The 26643-nt window shown below is 42.9% G+C and overlaps 1 protein-coding gene across 3 annotated transcripts in view; it reads left to right on the forward strand.

Moving 5' to 3' along the window:
- The window catches only part of WTIP (WT1 interacting protein), an 80501-nt gene that overhangs the window by 44098 nt on the left and 9760 nt on the right, over positions 1-26643 (forward strand). For 2 of the 3 annotated variants that reach the window (XM_086351786.1, XM_086351789.1), the window contains 3 exons: positions 1-20934; positions 23360-23436; positions 26071-26245. The exon at positions 1-20934 is cut by the window's left edge and continues 18585 nt beyond it. The gene's annotated coding sequence lies outside the window, so the exon portion shown is untranslated. The remainder of the gene's footprint in view (positions 20935-23359; positions 23437-26070; positions 26246-26643) is intronic. The other variant, XM_086351787.1, reaches the window with a different exon arrangement.

Below are 26643 nucleotides of genomic sequence, written 5' to 3' on the forward strand. Positions count from 1 at the left end.
ACCTCCAGAGGAGAGGATTTTGATCTGGGATCAGAGACAAGACTTGGCTACTTGGAACTTTTTGTGTAGCAAAGTTCTATTAAAGTATAATAGAGATAGTGAAAGCTTCTGACATAGACATCAGAAGGGGACAGGAAGAGGGCCTGCTTGCTGGTTTTTAGCAAAGTGTTTTATGTCTGTTAGAAAGCTATTAATTGGATAAGAGAGACACCTCAAAGCTGAGGGAGTTTTACCAGGCCCCTGTCCCACATTATGCATTTTTGAGGTGGGATGGCACAAGGTGTGTCATCCCCTGGCCATCAAACAATTGACAGAATACTGGTTTGTTGAGCCATTATCAGCCCAAGCTTTGAGAAAAGAAAAAGTTAGGAACCATTGTGAAGAAAGGCAGATTCCAAGGTAAATACATAGTTTCATCATCATAGCTTAAAAAAAACATTTCCATAAGAAACATGTGTTGGTTAGCTCAAGGCAGAACCAGATGCCGTCAACACAGAATCAAAAGAAGCCTCTCTTAATTTTGTGCAGAGAAAGAAAAAAAAAACGTTTGCCGCTTGCAGTTTATTTCCTCCTGCTGCTTACCCTCTCACTAGCTGGAGAGATGAAACATAACCAGCACCACCGTCCATGTGCCCTGCTCTGAATACACCCCCTTTAGTTACCCTCTCATGCTAAATCATGTGTTGCTCCCTCCTTTACTTCTCTGTGTAGTTCTTCCACCTATTTATGTATCCTTAAACAATTTACTGTTAAGTATTGAATGCTTTGGGGTTTTATATTAATTGACTTATCTAAATGTTATCTTCTGTGTTTACTTCCTCTGCTCAACCTTGCATTTTAGGGATTCATCCAGGATTACATGTTGGTGTAGTCATTGGTTTTGATTGCTGGGTAATATTCCATTGATGAAGACAACATAAGTGATTTAACCATCATATTGTTAAGTGTGGGTATTTTGGGTAGTTTCTGTTTTGTAGAGAACATATATATGCATGTTATTATACATTATTATCTTGTTTCACATATTCAAGAGTTTCTGTAGGATATATACCAATGAATCCTAGGGTATATGTAATATTTCACTTTTCTAGATATTGTGAAATCATTTTTCAAAACGGTGGTTGTAATAATTTCCATCCTATCCCAATTTAAGATTACAGCATTTTTACTTCTATTTCTCCCATATTACATCTAATCCATATTATATATACAGTCACATGATTGCATGTGTCAATCATGCTGATACTTCCAATTCAAATTCAGGACTACAGCATTTTTACTTAACCTCTTTTCTCTCTTCTATGCCACAGATCAAGTGTTCTGTAATATCTTATGTTTTCTTCTGGAAGTTTTACAGTTTTAGGCCTTACCTTTAAGTCTTTAACCCCTTTTGAGTTAATTTTTGTGACTGGTATACGATAGGTGTCTGATTTCATTCTTTTGCATATAAATATCCAGTTTTTCTAAGAGCATCTATAATAATAGAAGTATCTATCTTTTCCCCATTGAGTATTCATGACTTCTTTGCCAAATGTTAGTTGATCTTATGTGCATAGGTTTGTTTCTGGGCTCTTGATTCTATTCTATGAGTCTGTGTGTCTGTTTCTATGTCAGTACCATAGTGTTTTTGGTGGCTATAGCTTGGTAGTATAGTTTGAAATCAGGAAGTGAGATGCTTCCAACTCTTTTCCTCTTTCTCAAGATTGCATTGGCTCTTCATGATCTTTTGTGGCTCCATATGAATTTTAGGGTTACTTTTTCTGTTTTTGTGAGAAATGCCATTGGAATTTTGATAGGGATTGGGATTAAATTTATAGTTAGCTTTGGGTGATATTTTTATTTGGGTGATAATTTTAACAATATTAATTCTTCTGACCCATGAACACAAAATATCTGTTTATTTGTATCTTCAATTTATTTCATCAATGGCTTATAGTATTTCATTTCATTGGTTAGATTTTATTCCTAATTATTGTGTTTTCAGTGCTATTATAAATGGGATTGTGTGCTTTTGTTTTCAGATAGGTCATTGTTAGTATGTAGAAATGCAACTGATTTTGTATGTTGTTTACTTTGCAACTGTACTGAATTGATTAGTTCTAACAGCTTTTTGGTGGAGTCTTAAGGATTTTCTAGAGATAAGATCATATCAAAACTGCCAAGAGAGACAGTTTTACTTCTTCCTTTCTAAATTGGATGTTTTTTTCTGACCTCATTGCTCTAGTTAGTATTTCCAGTACTGTGTTGAATAGGAGTGGTATGTCTAAGCAACTTGTTGTGTTCCTCATCTTAGTGGAAAAGCTTTCATTTTTTTCCACCATTGAGTTGATGTTAACTGTGGGCTTGTCATGTATGACCTTTATTATGATAAGGTACCCTTTCTGTATACTTAATTTGTTGAGAGTTTTTAATCATGAAAGGATGTTGAAGTTCATCAAATCCTTTTTCTGCATCTCTTGAGATGATCATATGATTTTTATCTTTTATTAATTGGGGAAATTATTTGCATTATATTGAATCATCCTTGTATTCTAGAGATAAATGCCACAGTTTATGGCATATAATTCACTTAATGTACTGTTGAATTTGGCTTGTTAATATTTTATTGAAAATTTTGCATCTATGTCAGGGATATTGGCCTGTAGTTTTCTTGTGTCTTTATAAGGGTAATGTTGGCCTATAGAATGTTTTTGGAAGCATTCCCTCCACTTCAATTTTTGAGAAGAATCTGAGAAGGATTAGTGTTAATTCTTTAAATGTTTGGTAGAATTCACCAATGAATCTAGCTGATCCTTGGATTTTCTGTGTTGAAAGATTTTTGATTACTTATTCAATCTCCTTAGCTATTTATATTTTCTCTTTCTTCATAATTCAGTTTTGGTAGGTTGTGTGTTACTAGGAATTTGTCCATTTTGTTGGTTATTTTTCTTTCCATCAATTTAAATACATCATTCCCGTCTCTCCTGGCCTGCTGATACCTTATGTGGGTTCCCTTGTATGTGATGATTCTAAATTCTTATCATTTGCTTAGTAGAACTCTTCCTGGTTGTCACCTTAACAAATTTGACTTTGGTGGTTAAGTCAAACTGTCCCCTTCACTTTTAATATCTCCACAACCCAAGTGATAACTTTCATCCATCTGTTTAGTATAGTTAATTCTGAGGCATAACAGGGTTCATTGTGTTACAATACTTTAAAATTTCATATTTCCCTGATGCCTCAGCATCGTCACAAGCAGACTGTAGAATGATAAAGCTGGTCTACTCCATAAGTTTCCCTTCCTGCCCTTCCATGACTGTAACCTAGAAACATTCAAATGCATCACTGAAATCTGCTCACACCTTTCGCTTGTGTACTCTGTCCTGACCCCCCAGTTATGGCACTTATCCATTGGTCCTCGGTCATGCTTGGTGGAACCTGTTCTCCTGGTGCTCCTCCCATGTGGCCCCCTAGGAGGTATGCTGTTCTCACTCTGAGACCTATGAGTATAATACTAATAAATCCTTTGATTTCATATGCCTCTTTGAGTATAATTTTTGCAGCCTTGTTGAAATGGTCCTTAAAGACCCCACATTTACAACACACTCATCCCCTGTGGCAGTCTGTGGGAGTAGATCAGCTATGTCCCTATCCTTCCCCATGTTTGGAGCACTTTATCTTTTTTGAGTCATGCTAAGCTCTCCCAGGCCTTCCCTGGTGGCTCAGTGGTAAAGAATCTGCCTGCCAATGCAGGAGATGTGGGTTCAGTCACTGGGTCAGGAAGATCCCCTGGAGAAGGAAATGGCAACCCACTCCAGTATTCTTGCCTGGGAGATCCCATGGACAGAGGAGCCTCTTGGGTTACAATCTATGGAGTCGCAGAGTCAGACACCAGTTAGTGACTAAACAATAATAAGCTTTCCCTTCAACATCCTCCTCCCACTCTTCTTCGTCATTTTGTTGAAATTTCAAGTCCTGTAATGAACACCTTCGCATTGTCTTTGCTTTGTGAGGTTGTCAGTTTTAGTATTCCTTTATCTGGTTTGGTCACTGGTGAGAGAGAACATGAATGAAGGTGTTCAGCCCATCCTCTGTAACTGGAAGTCTATATGATTTTGCTTTTAGTGGTATGTTGACATGCTGCCATGGGTGCCCTTGCATGTACATGCTTCCATTTTGGGCTGCCTTCCTATTGGCCTGGCGTGGCCAGGACCCTGGAGATGAATCCAGGATGATTGACTCTGAGAGTTGTTGCCTGGCACTGTGGAGACAAGAAGCTCAGCCTGGGAAACAGTAAGTGAAACCCACCCCTCCCCCCATCACTGTGCCTTCCAGGACTAACAATTCCTGAGGGTCCTGAAGATTTGGACTGAATAGGAGTATGTACTGCCCCAGTACATACCCTTGTACTTCCAGTCTACAGTGGCATATTATCTAGAGAAATGCTTCTATAAAATCGACACTCTGGCAGTGGTTCCCAAACTTTTTCCAAGCAAGGACCTTGGCATACTTTTTAAAACAATTAAATAGGATTCTCACTTTATGATTGTCTTCCTATCGGATTAGTCAGAAAGTTCCTTGGGGTTTTTCCATAACAGCTTGTGAAAAAAACCTGAATGAACTTTTTGGCCCACCCAGTACAAAGTAACATGTAATTTATGCAGCCCATTAGGAAAATTTAAATAATTTACTTCTTATAAAAACACTGTCTGCTTTTCTACTGGGCATTTAAAACATTGTTTTGTAAATCAGTAGTGATAAATGATATGGAACCTAAGGTTTGTTTCTAGTCTTAATTATTTCTCTGGGATAAAGTCCTAAAGGTGGAAATGGTAGTTTGAAGAGTTTTCAGATTTGTGATGATTTTGAGACACACTGCCATCTTACCCGCCAGATCATTTGTGCCTGTTGTCATTTCCATTAGCAGTATGATAATAACCGTAGTTTTCCTGGCACCCTCACTTATCCCTGGGTAGTGGTGGTGGTGGTGGTTAGTCACTAAGTCATGTCTGACTCTTTGTGACCTCATGGATTGTAGCCTGCTAGGCTCCTCTGTCCATGGGATTTCCCAGACAGGAATACTGGAATGGGTTGTCATTTCCTTCTCCAGGGGATCTTTCTGACCCAGGGATTGAACACACATTTCCTTCATCTCCCACATTGACAGGGGGAGGATTCTGTATGTAACACTGAGCCACCTGGAAAGTCCTCTTAAGCATTTACTCTTGAAGAACTTTCAAAATCAGTTTATCACATTCAGTTCAGTTCAGTTTAGTCACTCAGTCATGTCTGACTCTTTGCGACTCCATGAACCGCAGCATGCCAGGCCTCTCTGTCCATCACCAACTCCCGGAGTCCATCCAAACCCATGTCCATTGAGTCGGTGAGGCCATCCAACCATCTCATCCTCTGTTGTCCCCTTCTCCTCCTGCCCTCAATCTTTCCCAACATCAGGGTCTTTTCAAATGAGTCAGCTCTTTGCATCAGGTGGCCAAAGTATTGAAGTTTCAGCTTCAACATTAGTCCTTCCAATGAACACCCAGGACTGATCTCCTTTAGGATGAACTGGTTGGATCTCCTTGCAGTCCAAGGTACTCTCAAGAGTCTTCTCAAACACCATAATTCAAAAGCATCAATTCTTTGGCACTCAGCTCTCTTTATAGTCCAACTCTCACATCCATACATGACCACTAGGAAAACTATAGCCTTGGCTAGACAGACCTTTGTTGGCAAAGTGATGTCTCTGCTTTTTAATATGCTGTCTCAAAAGAGAAAAAAAAAGTATAAGAATTTTGGTTTGAAATACTTTCCAATTTTAAATTACTCTTGGAATAATTTTAATCCTTTTAATCCCTAGTAATTCCTTCTAGAATGCAGTTAATATTTGTCATTTATGAAAACTATTTGATATCACTAATCCTTTATGGTTTGGATCTTACTTCACTTCTTTTTCTGACCCTGTTTTATTGGTTAGAACTCCAGAACGATAAAAAATAATGGGGTGATGGTTTGTTTGCTTTTCTCCTGGTTTGCATGGGAAGGCTGTGGAGGCAGGTCAAGTTTTGCCTTCACTGTCAATCTGGTTTTGGCTGTTGATTTCATGATGAACCCATGAGCTGCACTTTAATAAGGTAAATAAGATAAGAAGAAACCTACTCCAAATTCAAGAATGTTTTATGCATTGTGTTTATCATCTACCTACATTTGACAAGAAATGCATAGATGTGTGAAGTTCTGGGATGCATATGATTTCAGGACAACTTGTTTAATATAAAAATTACAGGAAAACATTACATTTAATTTAAATGCTTTTTTTCTGAGATGTTAATTGTTCCAAAAATAACGACTTTAAAGAGAGGCAGGGGCATCCTTGGTCTTGCGTGGCTCAGGAACCTGAATCATGACCGTTGCTCTTACAGAATAGGACTCAAGGGTTAGTGCCTTGCTGGTTCTCCCTAGCTTCCTGTAGTTGCACCATTGTGGCCTTTTATCCATTCCAGATGTCAGGGCCAATGCTGAAGATGGAGATAGAAGATCAAGTTACAGAAGGAGGGAGGTGGGGGTGGGGGCAGCAGATTAGGCTGCCAGATGCCTGTCTTGACAGTAGGCTAGCCACTCCCACCTTTCCTTCTGAGGTTAGTACCCACCACTTCCCACTTTAACTAAAACACACAAGCCAAAGTTTGATGAATGGCATGCAAAGTGTGTCAGCCAGCCTTGCCCTGCAGAGGTATAGGTCTTGGTGGGAGGGGGCGGTCAGTGACTCACTGGGCCTGGCCCTGAATTGGCACAGCCTGCAGGAAGGAAGGAGCAGCAGCAGAGCAGCAGCCAGAGAAGGACTGGGGCTGCCCCGGGGGCCAATGCGGACACTTGCCAGTCTGGATAGGCAGCCTGGGCAGCAACCAGGGTTCTAGTTGGAGCCCATGTCATTGATGTGTACCTGAGGGAAGGGTTGGGAAGCTGATGAGAGGGATCTCACAGGAAGGAAAGCAAGGAATATAGGGGTATCAGAGAGGAAAGACTAAGCAAGACTAAGAGACTTAGCACCCCATGGTCACCATCCTGGGCAGCTATGCATCTACTCTGACACTTCTTGATGAGAGATGGATGATTGTTTGAGTTAAACAGGGGCTGTGCTGGCCACACAGTCCTGGAGTTGTGAGGCTGTGCTGACTCCCAGCTTCATGGGCTGTTTTCACCAGTGGGCTGCATGTAGTTGTCCGTGCCCTTGATGAGAAATTTGTTCTTGACATCCATGGGTTGGTGAGAGTTTTAGATGGCCTCTGAGGGGAGGGAGGAGCACGGCAGCTGGGTATGCCCCCTCCAATGAGGGCTGCAGGTCGCAGGGTCCAGCTGGGGACCTGCAAACTCCTCTTGCCTGTGGGTGGTGTGTTCCTTAAATTCCTGGTCCTGGGGCTTAGCTGGGAACATGACCTGAGCTACCTGCAGCGGGTGTTGGGCCTGAATTGTGGGTTCGGGGGTCCTGTTGCCCAGGCTTGGGGATTCCTCTCCCCATGCCTCCAGTGTCTCAGGGGCCACTAAGGAATTCAGGCCACTAAGAATGGGAGAGGGAAGGGCATTGCAGACTGATGCCCCAAGTGTCTAGGGGAGTATAGTGAATGAAAGGGACATTTTGTTGGGGTGTGTGTATCTACAGGTGTTAGTGTGTGGGGGGCTTCTGACTGGTAGAGTGCATGGGTCTCATGTGACAGACATAAGACTTGAGATGTGAGAATTTAATTGTGTGTGTGTGTGTTGAATCCTCTGTTGGGAGTATGGGAGTGTGTGTTTGTGGGGACATATGAGACTTGGAGTGTGTGTGACTATGTGAGTGAAAGAGCCCATCTGTCTCAGAATTTGTGTGTGTGTCTACAAGTGTGTTTGAGATCATGTGTGTGTGACAGGGTACATGTGATTATATGCACATGACTATGGGGTTGTGATAGGGTGTGTCCAGCTGACTCTGCTCCATGTGTCTGAGAGAGACATGGTGTGGGGGCTGTGGGATGGGCTGGAGGCTCAAGGGAAATGCAGTATGAACAGACTGCTGGGGTAACAGAGCAAGGTCTGAGGACTTGCTGTATGCTGTGCTTAGTCACTCAGTTGTGTCAGACTCTTTGTGCCCCCGTGGACTGTATCCTGCCAGGCTCTTCTGTCCATGGGGATTCTCCAGGCAGGAATACTGGACCTAAGGCCAGAGTGCTCTTTTAGGAGAGTTTCTTCCTAGAGACAGAGACACAAGGATGATGGCAGCTGATAGATGTGGGCCTAGGGAACTGGACCTCTGCTTTTCCCCTTCCATCTTCCTTCCTTCTCTGGCCCTGAGAACTCTGCTGCACTGTCCTCCCTCAGCTGAGGGGGTGGTGACATCTGGAGGGTCCTTTCGAAGCAGGAGGGTCACTCTGCAGGGCAGAGAGGGCTGGTGCACTCCCTGAGGATGTGAGGCCACTCTGGACTGTCCAACTGGGTGATTGTTGCCCTGACACACTCTGGCAGCTCAGAAGGAAGTGCTCAGGGGTGGTGTTTTGTACCTGCCACCCTCACCTGTTTGTCCAACCCCTCACCCATCACCCCATCAGCCCGTACCCAGTATACATGCTTGTCCATGACTGCTGTGCAGGGGGTGTACCTCCAGTGTCTCAGGCATCTGTCACATGCCTGCCCTACCACAGGCTTCGTGATGGCCTCATGAACCTCACCGCACACGCCTGAAGTTAACAGCCACACACATAACTTCACTTTGATGACGCAGACAGGTAAAACACTTTTCTATGACAGTGCCTGGCCCAGGGGAAGGATTATACCCCAGCGCTGGGGACACTGCAGGAGTGGCAGTGGCTGGAGGCCAGGGACATCACCCTGCTTGAGACATTTGCCTTACCTGCCTTTTATCCCACAGAACCTGATGACCTCTGAGTTGAGCCAAGAGAGTGAATAAGGTGTTCCAAATTCCCAGCCAGGCTTCTTCCCTCTTTTTACCCAGTCCTGTTCTCAGTCTGAGCCTGGATGTGGGGCCTGAGTGTTGGCCTTATTCCTGAGCTGTGTGGGTCTCCGCCAGGAACCATTATCCTTGAGGCTAGACCAGGGCATGGAAATTTCCTCATTCAGAAACGATACCCTCATCCCTCCATTCACAACTTCCTCTCTGTGCCCTGCTATGTCAGGCTCCCCTTTCACACCTCCATTTCTTTGCCTGTTCTCTAGTCCTAGTGTGGAAGAGTCATGCTGACCCTGGGGGGAAAATCTGCCTTGACTTGGGGGAGATGGTGTGATTGAGGGTGTTGGGGTATTTTGTGTAGAGATGATAAGGCTGAGGGCTAACTTTGGGAACAGTCTCAGTGATCCTGAGAGCAGAGTGGGACGCTGATGCCTCCCCGCCCCTGGGGTGGGGGTGGCAATTGTACTGACCTTATTTCCCTTCACAGCAAAACTCCTTAGAAGACTTGACTACTCTCTCTGGCTCCACTTTCACATCTTCCCCCTTGGTCCTCAGGCTTCACCACTTGACTTTTGTTCCCACATCTGCACTGAAGTGGTTATTGGGGAGGTCATGCAGATGGGCATTGCCTTGTCCTCCTCTGGGGAGAGATTTCTCCACCAAGGTCATGGTGGAGTATCCTGAGAGAAGATGATAGAGATAAGGTAGGCTTTAGATACAGATTTTATAGGAAATCTGGTGGATTTGATGTGAATGGTAAGGGAAAGGGGGAAATCTAGGTTCTGGGATACTATTTATTGAGATGAAGAAGACTTTCTCATGGTTAGGAGGATACAGGTTATTTTGGGGGAAATTAGGAGTTACATTTTGGACTTTGGACAAACTATTAATAGATCAGAAGTATTGAAAACATCCAGTGGGAGATTTCAAGTAGGCAGTTAGTTAGGAGTTTGGAACTCATAGACTGAAGGTACAAACTTGAGAGTTCATACCATAAAGACAGTGTTTCAGCTTAATAATATCCATGAGATGATCTGGGGAGGAGAAAGAGGAAAGAGAAAAAGGTGGGTACCAAACATCTCTCATATGCCACTTTATTTTTTAATTTTAATTGGAGGATAATTGCTTTACTATACTATGTTGATTTCTGCCATACATCAGCAAGAATCAGTGGTAGGTATGCATATGTCTCCTCTCTCTTGAACCTCCCTCCCACCTCCCACCCTATCCCACCCCTCTAGTTTGTCACGGAGCCCTGGATTTGAGCTCCCTGAGTCATACAGCTAATTCTCACTGGCTATCTGTTTTACATATGGTAATATATATGTTTCAGTGTTACTCTCTCAATTGGTCTCACCTGCTCCTTCCTCACTGTGTCCACTTTGTGTGCCACTTTGAATCATGTCAGCCTCACCTGTTGCTCTGGCCACTGCTGGGACTACCGGTTGCATGAAGGTTTAGACCATCTTAGGTTAGGAAGTGCTTTACTTGACGTCAGTGGTATCCTAGCCGGCATCCCCTCTGACCAAGGACTCACTTTACAGCAGATGTAGTGTGCTAGTTGTTGCATGCTCATTGACATTACTGGGATTTCCATGTTTCCCCTCAACCAGAAGCAGTTGAGAGTATTTTGCATAGCCTTTTGAAGACTCAGACATACATGGTGCTGGCTGGGTAAGAGCACCTTGTAGGGCTGGCGCAGTGGCCTCCAGGATGCGGTGTGTGCTCTAAGTCAGCAATCAATGTCTGAATAACCCATCCCCTGGCTGGAGGAGGCATATCACCACTTCTTGGGTCTTCTTGCAGGTTTTTTCCCATACAACCTGGATTCATGAGTCTTGACAATTGAGGGTTGTCTTCTCTATTACCCCCAGTGATCCAATAGCAACACTTTTTTTTTTGCTTTCTGTCCCTGAAACTTTGGGATTTGGAAGTTTTAGTTCTCAATGGAGGAATACTTTCACTGGGGGACACAACTAATTTGAGACTGCTTCTTGGCCAATGTGGTCTCCGATCCCACTGACCAGGCCAAGAAGAGGTTATTGTGGTGACTGGGGTGATTGGTTTTAATTATAGAGGGAAAAGTCTGTTCCTATTATGTAACGAGAGTGAGGAGAAGTATGTCTGGAACACAGGAGATCTCCTGTGGCATCTCTTAGTGCTCCCTTATATTGTATATTATTGTATTAGGTGTACCTTACATATGTGGTAAAATTAATGGAAAACTACACCTCCCTACTATAGACAGAACTACTAATGTCCCAGACCCTTCAGAAATGAAAGTCTGTGTCACTCTGCAGGGAAAGAAGAATGACAAGCCAAGGTGTTTTCTGAGAGCAAAAGGCATATGGAGTAGGGTAGTGGAAATGTAGTTAAAAACAGAATTATAAATACTAGCTATGATCACATGGTTTGCCTTGGAAACAAACAGAGATCACTCTGTTGTCTTTGAGATTGCATCCAAGTACTGCATTTCAGACTCTCTTGTTTATGATGGCTACTCCTTTTCTTCTAAGGGATTCCTGTCCACAGTAGTAGATACAATGGTCATCTGAGTTAAATTCACCCATTCCAGCCCATTTTAGTTCACTGATTCCTAAAATGTCAATGTTCACTCTTACCATCTCTTGTTTGATCACTTACATTTTGCTTTGATTCATGAACCTAACATTCCAGGTTCCTATGCAGTATTACTCTTTACAGCATCAGACTTTACTTCCATCACCAGTCACATTTACAACTGACTGTTGTTTTTGATTTGGTTCTGTCTCTTCATTGTTTCTGGAGTTATTTCTCCACTGATCTCCCGTAGTATACTGGGCACGTACCAACCTCGGGAGTTCATGTTTCAGTGTCCTATCTTTTTGCCTTTTCATGCTGTCATGGGGTTTTCAAGGCAAGAATATTGAAGTGGTTTGTCCTTCCCTTCTCCAGTGGGCCATGTTTTGTCAGAACTCTCTACCATGACCCATCCATCTTGGGTGGCCTTACAAGGCATGGCTCATAGTTACATTGAGTTAGACAAAGCTGTGGTCCACGTGATCAGTTTGGTTAGTTTTCTGTGATTATGGTTTTCAGTCTGTCTACCCTCTGATGGATCAAGATAAGAGGCTTATGGAAGCTTCCTGATGGGAGAGACTGACTGAGGGGGAAACTGGGTCTTGTTCTGGTGTGTAGGGCCATGCTCAGTAAATCTTTAATCCAATTTTCTGTTGATGGGCGGGGCTGTGTTCCCTCCCTGTTGTTTGACCTGAGGCCAAACTATGGTGGAGGTAATGAAGATAATGGTGACCTCCTTCAAAAGGTCCTGTGCGTGCACTGCCTCACTCATTGCCCCTGACCCTGCAACAGGGCACTGCCGACCCACGCCTCCGCTGGAGAGTCTGGGTCAGTCTCTTGTGGGGTCGCTGCTCCTTTCTCCTGGGTCCTGGTGCACACAAGGTTCTGTTTGTGCCCTCCAACAGTCTGTTTCCCCAGTCCTGTGGAAGTTCTGGCGGCTCTATGGTGGGGTTAATGGCGACCTCCTCTAAAAGGGCTTATGCCATACCCAGGTCTGCTGCACCCAGAGCCCTTACCCCTGTGGCAGGCCACTGATGCTGAAGCTGAAACTCCAATACTTTGGTCACCTGATGTGAGGAACTGACTCATTGGAAAGGACCCTGATGCTGGGCAAGATTGAAGGTGGAGGAGAAGGGGACTACAGAGGATGAGATGGTTGGATAGCATCAGCAACTCGATGGACATGACTTTGAGCAAGTTCCTGGAGTTGGTGATGGACAGGGAAGTTGTGTGCTGCAGTCCATGTGGTCGCAAAGAGTCAGACATGACTGAGCGATTAAACTGAACTGATGATCACATGAGCAGTTGCAGAAATAATGACTGTAATAGTTACAGGTATTTCTTCCTTATTTTGATTATGCACATCTTTGTGTAAACATACCTGCCTTAATATGGCAAGTTTACTTATCAAAAGAGAGTGAAGGGAACATTCTGAGAAGAAGCTAGAGGGTAGTTTGCTGATAGCAACCTGAGTTATAGAGAAAGAAGAAATGGGCTTTGAGGGGTTTGGAAAGTGTAGTTCAGACCGGCAGTGAGAACTCAGGTAAAGTTTGGGGTCGAGAGACTGAACCACAGCGGGTTGGCCCTGAAAGTCTCTAGGCCGAGGGAGGACACCTGGGAATACGGTGATGAGGATGGGCTAGGAAAGGCATACCAGCACTGCTTGGGGTGCAGCTCTCTGTAGATGGGTAACAGGGTAGGTTTTCTTTTATAAATTCCCTCCAGCTTTCTCCAGGTAAAAGTGTATGGTGGGGAATGAGGATGCCAAGAAAAGAAACAAAGCTTGGTCTCCCCTGTACCACCATAGCTGGTGTCAGAGCTGAGATTGTAGGGGAAGGGTGATGAGTTTTTATTCCTGCCTGTGCCCAGCAGCAAAGAGAGGTCCAGAACAAACACAGGACCAGAGGGGCAGCATGTGATATAGCAAAGAGGCCACCAGGTGAGGATACTCAAGAGCAAGTGTAAACCATTGTCTATGCCAAGTATCTGGGCAGAAGGTGGCCCTGAGGCCTGGGGGTGGATTGAGTCAGGAGTTAATCTGACACCTGGTTGCTGTTAGAGATGTCTGTGCTGGAGGATGGAGGGGAGGGAACACTTGGGGAGATCTCCATGGTGAGCTAGCTTCAGATAGGGGGATGATCAATGGTAGGTGAGCAGCAGAGGGGTCGGCGTGAGGACCAAGCAAAATGAGCCAGGGAACAGAGGCATAGGGGAAACAGGCCTTTCCTGAGGGCCAAGTAGGGCCTGGGGGCTTCTCATAGTTGAGACCTTAGAGGTACCTGGACAGGGAGTTTTCACACCACAGTGAAACACAACAGGACATGACACAATGAAACACATCAGAGTAGTGCGTAGTTCTACTCAACTGTAGCAGAGCAGAGAAGGAGGGCTGCAGGGGCCAGAGGAAATATGGGGTAGACTGACTGCAGTAGGGTCCATTGTGATTACTGCAGAACCTGAATCTTGATGCTGAGCATGGGAGTTAGCAGTGGAGTATAGTGTGAGTTCTGGCATTGATCTCCTTGCCTCTTAGCCAGGTCATTTTGGGAACTGGATGGTCTTCCAGCTGAGCCAACAGTGCTAATGGTATTTCTGGGTTTCCTCAGCCAGGCTTCCTGCCTCTCCAGCCAGACTGGCTCCCACATGAGCCTGGTCGTGGGACTGAGCACACTCTGTTTACGGAGCTGTGTGATTTTTCAGCCAGGGACTGTTGGTCCTGTGGCCAGGCTGGGCTATGCAAAAGAGCCTTGTCCCCAAACAATGCATTCCTCACACAGCTCACTTCCTTTGCCTTTCTGTGGCCCCCAGGGTGGGGAGTCATGTGGACTTTGAGGGATGCTGGGGCAGGAGTTGGATAGAGACGGTCAGGCAGAGACCTCAGTCTGAGACTGGCACCTGCTGACCAAGGAATGAGCACAATAGTACAGGAATCCAATCCCCCAACCCTGCGACCCTCCCCCCCACCCTTGCCAAGGGGGCGGGGTGGATGGGGACCCTGGTGAAACCCTGAAGAGGCTGACCCTGGGAGCAGTTTGTTTTGAAGTTTGGGCCTCAGCCGTCTTGCCAGTCTTTGACTCTATCTGCAGCATTTGCAAGAAGCAGCAGAATAGGGACTTTGTTGTTCCAGCTTCTTGCTTCAGTCTCCTGAGGGGATCCAAGAGTGTAATCTCATACACATACAAGTTCAACACACAAAGCATACCTTCTTTAAGAGATGTCGTGTCAAAGGCTTTTACACACCCAGCTCAAACCCTGCCTGGATGAGGACACCAGGCAGAGTGTGGTCATGAAGAATTCTATGGCAGTGACTGAGAGGAGCACAAGACAACCAGGAACCTGTTGAAGAGTGAACTTCAGCTTTTCCCTTCCAGAAAAGCTGGAGCCAGCACCTCTGTCGTCCCTGCTGAACTCCACAAGTGATCATAAAGTTGGCTGATCCAGGCTGCTGGTCTGTTGGCTGGGTACTATCTTGATCTCTGTGGTTTGCTCCAGCTGCTAGTTTCCGTAAGCAGCTCTTTATCCCTTCTCAGCCCAGATTTTGATGTAGGCGAGTTAACATTCTTCCTTCCCTTCCCAACTTTTGTGTGATCTTCTAGAAAAACATTTTTAACTTTAAAATAGAAAAGTTATTGCATCAGTGTACATCCCTAGTAGCAGTGTGTTAATTCCTGCTTGCTCTATAGCACCAAGAAATAGCTGGTATTATAACTCTTTCTGATATTAGTCAGAATATCAGAAAGGGAGGGAGAATATCACTGGTAGGGAGATGTGCAATGATATCTCATTGTGCTTTCAATTTGCTTTTACTGATGTATTGAGCACTTCATACATTTATTGATAATTTTGTGCAATACCAGTGGAAGCATTTTCTCCATTTATGTATTCCATTTTCTTACTTTCTCCCCTCTAATTGACTAATTAGAACCAGTTTTCTTTTTATATTCTGGATAAGAGATTATTTGTTGAAAATATCTTTCCCAACACAGTGAATTATTTGGTTGATTATTTGTTGAAAATATCTTTCTCAACACAATGAATTACCTTTTTTTACTTTCTTAATGGTATTTTAATAAACCCAAGTTTAAAATTTAATATAATTAAATTTATCATGGCTATCCTTTAAGGTCCGTGTTGTGTGTATGTGTGTTTGTTAAAGACTTTAATTGTTTTGCCTTTCCCATTGAGGTCTATAATACGTATAGTATTAAATTTTGTGTGTGGTTGTGAGGTAGAAGTCCAATTACTTTTTCATGTAGAAATCTTATTTTCCTGGTACCAATAGGAAAATTTCATCACTTTCCCACTGCTTTTCAAGTGCTGTCTTTGTCAAAACTGAGAGTTCTAGGACTTCTCTTGTGGTACAGTGGTTAAGAATCTGCCTTTCCATTTTTCACAGAACTAGAAAAAAAAATTCAATTTGTGTAGAAACAAAAAAGCTAAAGCAATCTTGAGAAAGAAGAACAGAGCTGGAGGAATCAATCTTCCTGACTTCAGACTGCTGCTGCTGCTGCTGCTGCTGCTGCTAAGTCACTTCAGTCGTGTCCAACTCTGTGCGACCCCATAGATGGCAGCCCACCAGGCTCCGCCGCCCCTGGGATTCTCCAGGCAAGAACACTGGAGTGGGTTGCCATTTCCTTCTCCAGTGCATGAAAGTGAAGTCGCTCAATCATGTCTGACTCTTAGCGACCCCATGGACTGCAGCCCACCAGGCTCCTCCGTCCATGGGGTTTTCCAGGCAAGAGTACTGGAGTGGGTTGCCATTGCCTTCTTTGACTTCAGACTATACTACTACAAAGCTACAGTCATCAAGACAGTATGGTATTGTTACAAAACAGAAATATAGACCAATGGAACAAGATAGACAGCCCAGAGATAAACCCATGCACCTATGGGCGCCTTATCTTTGACAAAGGAGGCAAGAATATACACTGGAGAAAAGATAGTCTCTTCAATAAGTGGTGCTGGGAAAACTGGACTGCTACGTGTAAAAGAAGGAAATTAGAACACTTCCTAACACCATTAACAAAGATAAACTCAAAATGGATTAAAGACCTAAATGTAAGACCAGAAATTATAAAACTCTTAGAGGAAAACCTAGGCAGAACACTCTTTGACATATATCATAGGAAGGTCCTCTGTGACCCACCTTCTAGAGTAATGGAACCAAAAACAAAAATCAGTGCAGTTCAGTCACTCAGTCATGTCCAACTCTTTGCCATCCCATGGACTGCAGCACGCCAGGCTTCCCTGTCCATCACCAACTCCCAAAGCTTGCTCAAACTCATGTCCATTGAGTCGCTGATGCCATCCAACCATGTCATCCTCTGTCATCCCATTCTTCTCCTGCTTTCAATCTTGCCCAGCATAGGGTCTTTTCCAGTGAGTCAGTTCTTCACATCAGGTGGCCAAAGTATTGGAGTTTCAGCTTCAGCATCAGTCCTTCCAATGAATATTCAGGACTGATTTCCTTTAGGATTAACTGATTTGATCTCTTTGCAGTCCAAGGGACTCTCAATAGTCTTCTCCAACACCACAGTTCAAAAGCATCCATTCTTCAGTGTTCAGCTTTCTTTATAGTCCAACTCTCACATCCATACATGACTACTGGGAAAAACCATAGCTTTGACTAGATGGACCTCTGTCAGCAAAGTAATGTCTCTACTTCTTAATATGCTATCTAGGTTGGTCATAGCTTTTCTTCCATGGAGCAAGCGTCTTTTAATCACATGGCTGCAGTCACCATCTGCAGTGATTTTGGAGCCCCCCCAAATAAAGTCTGTCACTGTTTCCACTCTTTCCCCATCTATTTGCCATGGAGTGATAGGACGGGGTGCCAAGAACTTTGTTTTTTGAATGTCGAGTTTTAACTAAAATGGACTGGATGGGCGAATTTAATTCAAATGACCATTATATCTACTACTGTGGGCAAGAATCCTTTAGAAGAAATGGAGTACCCCTCATAGTCATCAGAGGAGTCCGAAATGCAGTGCAATTGGGTGCAGTCTCAAAAAGGACAGAATGATCTTGGTTTGTTTCCAAGGCAAACCATTCAACATCACAGTAATGCAAGTCTATGCCCCAGCAAGTGATGCTGAAGAAGCTGAAGTTGAATGGTTCTATGAAGACCTACGAGACCTTCTAGAACTAACGCCCAGAAAAGTTGTCCTTTTCATCATAGGGGACTGGAATGGAAAAGCAGGAAGTCAAGAGATACCTGGAGTAACAGGCAAATTTGGCCTTGGAGGACAAAATGAAGCAGGGTAAAAGTTACCAGTTTTGCCAAGAGAATGCACTCGTCATAGCAAATACCCTCTTCCAACAGCACAAGAGAAGACTCTACACATGGACATCACCAGATGGTCAACACTGATCAGATTGATTATATTCTTTGTAGCCAAAGATGGAGAAGTTCTATACAGTCAGCAAAAACAAGACCGGGAACTGACTGTGGCTCAGATCATGAACTCCTTATTGCCAAATTCAGATTTAAATTGAAGAAAGTAGGAAAAACCACTAGACTATTCAGGTATGACCTAAATCAAATCCCTTACGATTATACAGTGGAAGTGACAAATAGATTCAAGGGATTAGATCTAATAGAGTGCCTGAAGAACTATGGATGGAGGTTCATGACATTATACAGGAGACAGTGATCAAAAAACAAAAATAAGTGGGACTTAAACTCCAAAGCTTTTGCATAGCAAAGGAAACTATAAACAAGGTGAAAAGACAACCTTCAGAATGGGGGAAAATAATAGCAAATGAAACAACTGACAGAGGATTAATCTCCAGAATACACAAGCAGCTCATGCAGCTCAATATCAGAAAAACAAACAACCCAGTCAAAAAGTGGGCAGAAAACACTGCCACTCTCCTCACTGATCCTCTCTGCCCCCATCAGCTTTTCTCTGTCCTCATAAGACACAGGGAAAACATTGGATGTAAATTTTGAAAAGCAGCTTTTACTAAAGTCCCATAAGGATGACTGAATTGTTTCTGTCACACAACTGAATGACCTTTTTCTTGCTCAAATTGATATTCTTATTTTAGGCTAGTTTTGATTTTCAGCTCGTTTTTATTATTTCTAATTCAGATATTTATAATAACTTTTCAGAAATCTTTTCAACAATAAAATTTGTACCCCAGGTTAAAAAAAAAAAAGTGAGCAGGCAGAATACCTAAACAGACATTTCTCCAATGAAGACATCCCGATGGCTAATAAACACATGAAAATATGCTCAACATTGCTCATTAGAGAAATGCGAATCAAAACTACAATGAGCTATCACCTCATTCTGGTCAGAATGTCTATCATCAAAAAAAATCTGTAAACAATAAATGCTGGAGAGGGTGTGGAGAGAAGGGAACTCTCTTGCAGTGTTGGTGGGAATGTAAATTGATTCAGCCACTATGGAGAACAGTATAGAGATCCGTTAAAAAACCAAGAATAAATCTACCAAATGACCCAGCAACCCCACTACTAGGCATGTATTCTGAGGAAAACATAACTGAAAAATACACAAGTACTCCAGTGTTCATTGCAGCACTATTTACCATAGCCAGGACATGGAAGCAACCTAGATGTCCATTGACAGATGAATGGATAAAGAAGTTGTGGTACATATATACAATGGAATACTGCTGCTGCTGCTGCTAAGTCGCTTCAGTCATGTCCAACTCTGTGGGACCCCATAGATGGCAGCCCATCAGGCTCCCCCGTCCCTGGGATTCTCCAGGCAAGAACACTGGAGTGGGTTGCCATTTCCTTCTCCAATGCATGAAAGTGAAAAGTGAAAGTGAAGTCGCTCAGCAACCATAAAAAGGAATATATTTGAGTGAGTTCTAATGAGTTGGATGAACCTAGAGCCTGTTACACATAGTAAAGTGTCAAAAAGAGAAAAACAAATATCATACATTAACACATATGTATGGAATATAGAAAGACAGTACCGATGAACCTATTTGCAGGGCAGCAGTGGAGACGCAGACATAGAAAACAGACTTGTGGACACGGTAGGGGAAGGAGAGGGTAAGACAAATGGAAAGAGTAGTGTGGAAACATACATTACCATATGTAATAGCCAGTGGGAATTTGCTGAATGACTCTTAGCTCAAACTGGTAATTTCTCTGACAACCTAGAGGAGTGGGATGGGGTGGGAGGTGGGAGAAAGGTTTAGGAGGGAGGGGACATATGTATAACTATGGCTGATTCATGTATGGCAGAAATTAACACAATATTGTAAAGCAATTATCCTCCAATTAAAAATAAATAAAAGAAAAAAAAGAATCTGCCTTCCAATGCAGGGGACATGGGTTCTATCCCTCGTCAGGGAATTAAGGTCCCACATGTCGCAGGGCAGCTAAGCCCACATGCTGCAATTACTGACTGCATGAGCTCCAGAGCCCATGCTCTGCAACTATAGAAAGCCCACGTATCACAATGAAGACCCAGCACAGCCAAAATTTTTAAATTTTATATTAAAATATTTTATCTGTAGATTCTTTTGGACTTATATAAATACATCTAATACCTGTTTGTTTTTTCCTTTCCAGTCTGCGTAGATTATTTCTTCTCTTGCTTTACTGCCTTTGTAGGATCTCTGTGTATGTGTGTTAGTTGCTTAGTCGTGTCTGATTCTTTGTGACGCCATGGACTGTAGCCCGTCAGGCTCCTCTGTCCATGGGGTTTTTCAGGCAAGGATAACTGGAGTGGGTTGCCATTTCTTCCTCCAGGGGATCTTAACCAACCCAGGAATTGAAACTGCATCTCCTGTGTCTCCTGCATTGGCAGGCAGATTCTTGACCACTGTGCCACCTGGGAACCCCCTGAGAATACTGGAGTGGGTTGCCATTTCCTTCTCCAGAGGATAAGGATCGAACCCAGGTTTCCTACATTGCAGGCAGATTCTTTACTGACTGAGCTACCAACCTAATTTGTACACCTTTTATTTATTTTTCTTGTCTGTTTGCTGTGGCTAAGACTTCCAATACTATGCTGAATTAAAGTGGTGAGACTGGACATTCTTGTCTTGTTCCTGAATTTAGTGGGAATGCTTTCAGCTTTTCAACATTGATTATTATGTTGGGTGTTGATTTGTTATAAATGGTTTTTATTATTGTTGGGCTATGTTACCTTTATTGGAGAAGGCAATGGCACCCCACTCCAGTACTCTTGCCTGGAAAATCCCATGGACGGAGGAGCCTGGTAGGCTGCAGTACAGGGGGTTGCTAAGAGTGGGACATGACTGAGCGACTTCACTTTCATGCACTGGAGAAGGAAATGGCAACCCACTCCAGTGTTCTTGCCTGGAGAATCCCGGGGACGGGGGAGCCTGGTGGGCTGCCGTCTGTGGGGTCGCACAGAGTCGGACACGACTGAAGTGACTTAGCATGTTACCTTTATACCCACTTTTTGTTGTTTAGTTGCTAAGTCATGTCTGACTGTTTACCCACTTTGGTGAGTTTTTTTTTTTTTTTTTTTAAATTGTGAGTGGATGTTGAATTTTGTCATATACTTTCTGTCTACGAAGATTATAATATTTTTGTCTTTCCTTTTGTTACTATGATATATTGATTGATTTGCATGTGTTGACTTTTAAAAAAATTATTTGTTTATTTTTGGCTGTTCTGCATCTTCATTACTGCATGCAGGTTTTCTTAGTTGTAGCAAGTGGGGGCTACTCTTTGTTGCAGTGTGCAGGCTTCTCATTGTGGTGGCTTCTGTAGTTGCAGAGCACAGACTCTAGGTGTGCGAGTTTCAGTAGTTGCAGCACATGGGCTCAGTAGTTGTGGCTCACAGGCTCTGGAGCTTGCAGGCGTGAATTGTTGTGGGATACAGGCTCAGTAGTCGTGGCTTTTGGGCTCTAGGGCACAAGTTCAGTAGTTAGAGTGCATAGGCTCTAAACTAAAGAGTTGCTCCGTGGCATGTGGGGAATCTTCCCAGACCAGGAATTGAACCCGGGTCCCCTGTATTGGCAGACAGATTCTTATCTGCTATCTTCTTATCCACCAAGGAAGTCCTGATTTGCATATGCTGACTTTCTTTGTGATCCTAGAATGAATCAAACTTGATTGTGGTATATGATTTTTTTTTAATGTATCATTGGATTCAGTTTGCTAATATTTTGTTGAGGATTTTTACATCTATATTCATCAAAGATACTGGCCTGTAATTTTCTTTTTCTGTAGTGTCTTTGTCTGGTTTTGGTATTAGAGTGATGGTGACTTCAAAGGATAAATTTGGAATTTGGATAAATTTCCCTCCTCTTCAGTTTTTTGGAATAGTTGGAGAAGGATGAGTCTAAGTTATTTTTGTAATGTTTGGTAGATTTCCCCAGCAAACCCATCCAGTCCTGGCCTTTTGTATGCAAGGACTTCTTTTTTTAAAAAAATTACAGATTCTATTTTACTTCTGCTGAGTGAGCTGTTCAAATTATCAGTTTCTTCTTGACTCACTCTTGGCAGGCTGTATGCTCCTAGAAACTTGTCCGTTTCTTCTAGATTGTCCAATTTGTTGGTGTATAGTAGTCTCATGATTTTTTGTATTTCTGTGGTATCAGGTATTTTTTTTCTCTTTCATTCCTTATTTTGTGTATTTGGATCCATTCTCGTTTCTTCTTGGTGATCCTGGCTAGAGATTTGTTGATTTTGTTTATCTTTTCAAAAAAACAACTCTTGGTTTTATTGACCTTTTTTATTTTTTAAAAAATTTCTATTTTATTTGTTTCCTCTCTGATCTTTATTATTTTCATCTTTATGTTGACTTTAGGTTTTGTTTGTTCTTATTTGTCTAATTCTTTTAGGTGGTAGGTTGTTTACTTCAGACTTTTCTTGTTTGTTTAGGACAACTTGATTACTGTGAACTTCTGTCTTAGAACTGTTACAGCTGCCACAGTTTTCAAACTGTTGTGGTCAGAAAAGATGCCTGACATAATTCCTATCCTTTAAAATTTGTTGAGGCTAGTTTTGTGAACTAGTATGTCGTCTGACCTAGAGAATGTTCCATACTTGAGGAGAATGTATACTTTGGCGTCTTTGGCATATTTGGATATAGTGTCTTGTAGATATCAATTAAGTCAAACTGGTCTGTTGTGTCATTTAGGATTTATGTTGCTTTTATCTATGTTAGTGTTTGTTTTGTATATTTAGGTACTCATATACTGGGTGCATATACAGCAACAAGTACAATATCCTGTTCTTGTATTGATCCCTTTATCATTCTACAATGTCCTTTGTCTTTTTTTTATAGCCATTGCGTTAAAATTTATTTTGTCTACTATGAGTATCACTACCTTTGTTTTCTCATCAGTTTCATTTGTATGAAGTATCTTTTTCATTCCTTTAGTTTAAGTCCTTGTGTGTCTTTCCCCTGCATTGAGTCTCTTGTAGACAGCATATTATAGGTTCTTGTTTTTTAATTCAGTCTGACATTCTATGTGTTTTGATTGGAACATTTAGACCATTGATGTTTAAAGCAGTTATTGATGAACGTGTACTTATTTCCATTTTAAATCTGTTTCCAGTTGTTTTTGTAGTTCTTCTTTGTTCATTTCTCCTTTTTTCTTTTTCCTTTTGTGATTTGATGATGATCTTCTGTTATATGCTTGAGTTCTTTTTGGTTTTTGTGAATCTGTTGTATGTTTTTGACTTGCAGTTACCATGGAATTCAAGTGTGTTGACCCATAGCTATATCCACTTGCTTTAAACTGATAGTCCTATAAGGTCAAACATACTCTAAAAGATCTACATTTTTATTCTCCCCTTCCCCATATTTTTTGTCTTTTATGTTCTATTTTACATGTTCATGCTTACCCTTTTACTATAGATTATAGCTATAATCACTTATATGAATTTTTTATTTTTTATTTTTTTTGGCCATGCAGCTTGTGAGATCTTATTTCCCCAACCAGTGATTGAAGCCAGGCCATGGCAGTGAAAGTGCTGAATTTTACTGGCTTGTGTAAGTAATCTTCAGTCCTGTGTATTTGCCTTTCCTGTTGTGATTTTCCATTTCCTGGAAATTCTAGCCTCTTTTCTATTTGTAGACAATTTGTCATTGTTTCAGTGTAAGTTTAGTATTGCTGAATTCTTTTAGTTTTTGCTTGTTTGAGAAATTCTTTATCTCTCCCTCTATTCTAAATAATAATCTTGCTGGGCACAGTATCTTAGGTTGTAGGTTTCTCCCTTTCAGGACTTTAAATGTATCACGCTACTGCCTTCAGACTGCAAGGTTTCTGCAGAGATATCAGCTAATAGCCTTTATGGGGTTTCTCTTATAATTGATTTTTTATTTTTCTCTTCATTGTTGTTGTTTAGTCACTAAGTCATATCTGACTGTAGCCCTATGGTCTATAGCCTGCCAGGCTCCTCTGTCCATGGATTTCCCAGGCAAGAGGACAGGAGTACATTGCTGTTTCCTTCTCCAGGATTGAACCTGTATCTCCTGCTTTGGCAGGCAGATTCTTTACTGCTGAGCCACCAGGGAAGCCCCTAGCTTACATTTGTGCCATTCAAATTACTTACCTTTTGAATACAGCCACTTTTGAACCATGAAATCCTGCAGGGTCCCTAATCTTACCGTTACATCATGTTGCCTCTCTAGTTTGTTTCTTGAAGGATGCAGGTGTTCTATGAATAAAAGAGGTGGGGAAGAGGGTTAGAGATTTCAGTGATTCCACATAGAAATTTCACACCCGTGGCTTCTTTTCAGCTCTGCAACTTTGTTTACACTTATCCACTGCACTGCCCAATGCCTCCGAAGCACAAAGCTCTTTGAAATTAAAGAAAAATTGGCTCTGTCTGATTTGTTAGATACAATTTTCTCTGCCTGCACTCACCACATCTTTCTCTGCTTTCTGTTCTCTGAAGATGTGTTAAATTTAGTCATCTGGTGATAACCCCATATTGTTCTCTTTGTCTTAGAATTATACTTTTAAATTCTTACTTTTATATTTAAAATTGTATTTTAAAATTCCTAATACTGTCTTTTTCATGTTTTGAGACGGAAAGAGGAACTAGATATTTATTTTTCACATTTTTTCCAAATTGAAGCGTTCAGTCAGTATGCAGGTAGAATGTTTTGTAAGCCTGTATTGCATACCACACAGCTGTGAACCATATTGCACCATTGTGCAAAGTTGCCCTGGACATTTAACCAGCGAGAAGTCTGCCTTGATTTATTATTCCTGGCCTCTCCTCAGGATCTCTCTTAGTTTGAGGCTTCCTCAGTAATCTTGGGCTTTTCTCTGATTTTTATCCCTGGACAACTAGACCAAAATGATTCACGTATCTCTCTGATTTATTATTATTCCTTCCATGCCTTTCCTGAAACAGTGCAGAATGGGCTAGCTCCTCACGGATTGGGCGTGGAAGATGCTCCCGAGTCTGGGCCAGCCCGATGTGTCTTCTCAGAGCTGCCTTTGTGGTAGAAGCAGATAATTTGAATCTGGGCTTGTCCTGCTATCATCAGCAGGGCCTCTTCACCTGACTGTGATATGTTGCCCAGGCCAGTTTCTGTGCCCCTGCTGCCCAAATACATGGGGCTATGTGCATCTCTGTAGGCTTTACAAGTGGGGCCCATTTGTCTTAGCAAGTAGTCAATTTGCAGTTAGCTCAGTCATCTGGGAATGGACAGGATGCATCCATGTGTGTGTTTTCTATGGTGTCCTTCACAGTGGAAATTGTATTTCTGTCAACTCTTTGCTGTGCTGAGCACCCCTAAGGATCTACTGAGCTGTGTGCCTTCCTCAGGTACCCTCTTGGGGCACATAGAACATCTGAGCCTTCCAGATGTGAACCCCTTCAGATGTCTGGATTTCAAGCCCTGGCAGGATATCCTGTGTTCTGAGTCCATGAGCATGGCCAGCCTGAGGATGAGAGTAGATATGTCATAGCTTTAGAAGAGTAGTCAAGTGTTATACAATATTTAAAAAAGGAATTGGATATAAACTTCCAGGTTAGATGGTAACAGTTAAACAGTGCATTTATCCATGCAGCTCTTCATTGCATTCATGTCCTCCACTATTGCTTGATTTTGGGCTTTTCCTTGTTAGGAGCTTGTCTCAGTCCTGTTATTTCTATCCTGGCACCCAGAGCTTGCTCCCATCTCTCTCTGATTTTCTGGCTCCCAGGACTTAATCATGGAGAAGGCAATGGCACCCCACTCCAGTACTCTTGCCTGGAAAATCCCGTGGGCGGAGGAGCCTGGTGGGCTGCAGTCCGTGGGGTTGCGAAGAGTCGGACACGACTGAGTGACTTCACTTTCACTTTTCACTTTCATGCATTGGAGAAGGAAGCACTGGCAACTCCAGTGTTCTTGCCTGGAGAATCCCGGGGACGGGGGAGCCTGGTGGGCTGCCATCTATGGGGTCACACAGAGTCGGACACGACTGAAGTGACTTAGCAGGACTTAATCAGTGGGGCAATGTGTGCTTTTGCCTGGATTCCCACATGGATTCCTATGGGCTGGGATAGGGGTGCACCCTCAAAACACCTTGTCAGGACAGTTTGGGAATATCTCAGTGCAAGGTCCATAGAGAAATATATGGACAAAGAGCACCTCCCTCCCCAACCCAGGTTCCTGTTCTCTGTGTAGGGTGGCGATGCCTCTGAAGCGTCAACTATGGTATCCCTCTGCCTTCCTCCTGCTGCCTTCACTGAGCATCCTCCTCTTGAATTCTTGTCCTTCCTGATCAGGCAGATGGACATAGGACACTAGAAGACTTTGTGTTCCCAACAAAGGAGACCCATACACAGGAACTTGGGGGCAGGTAGGTAATTAGGGAGGTGATATCAGGTGCTTAAGAGAGGAACTAAGGACAGTGAACACCAAAGTGAGAAAGGCCAAGGAAGTGGGCAGGTGGGGCCCTAGGCCATTGGGTGCCTTGAGAGAGAGTGTGGAGCTCACCTCTGAGGAGACCCACCAGCAGTCAAGGAAGCTGGGGTCTGTAGTGTCTGAGGGTTGCCCCGTGGGCTTGAATCCCCACACTTTCCACTGAGTGGTTCAGCAAGCTCCCAGGTGCTGGAGAAATCCACCAAGCAGGTAGGGGAGTTGCAGATGTTTGAGAAGGGGAGTATCTGCAGTGGGGGATTATCCCACAGCTGCAGGTGAACTCAGGTTGGCCTAGGTGGCAGCGAGATGGGGCTTCTATGATCTCAGAGGGAGATT

The sequence above is a fragment of the Bos grunniens genome, chromosome 18, assembly GCF_055505025.1.
Source record: "Bos grunniens cultivar Pamir isolate PY7600 chromosome 18, Bosgru_T2T1.0, whole genome shotgun sequence".
NCBI classification, from domain to species: Eukaryota; Metazoa; Chordata; class Mammalia; order Artiodactyla; family Bovidae; genus Bos; species Bos grunniens.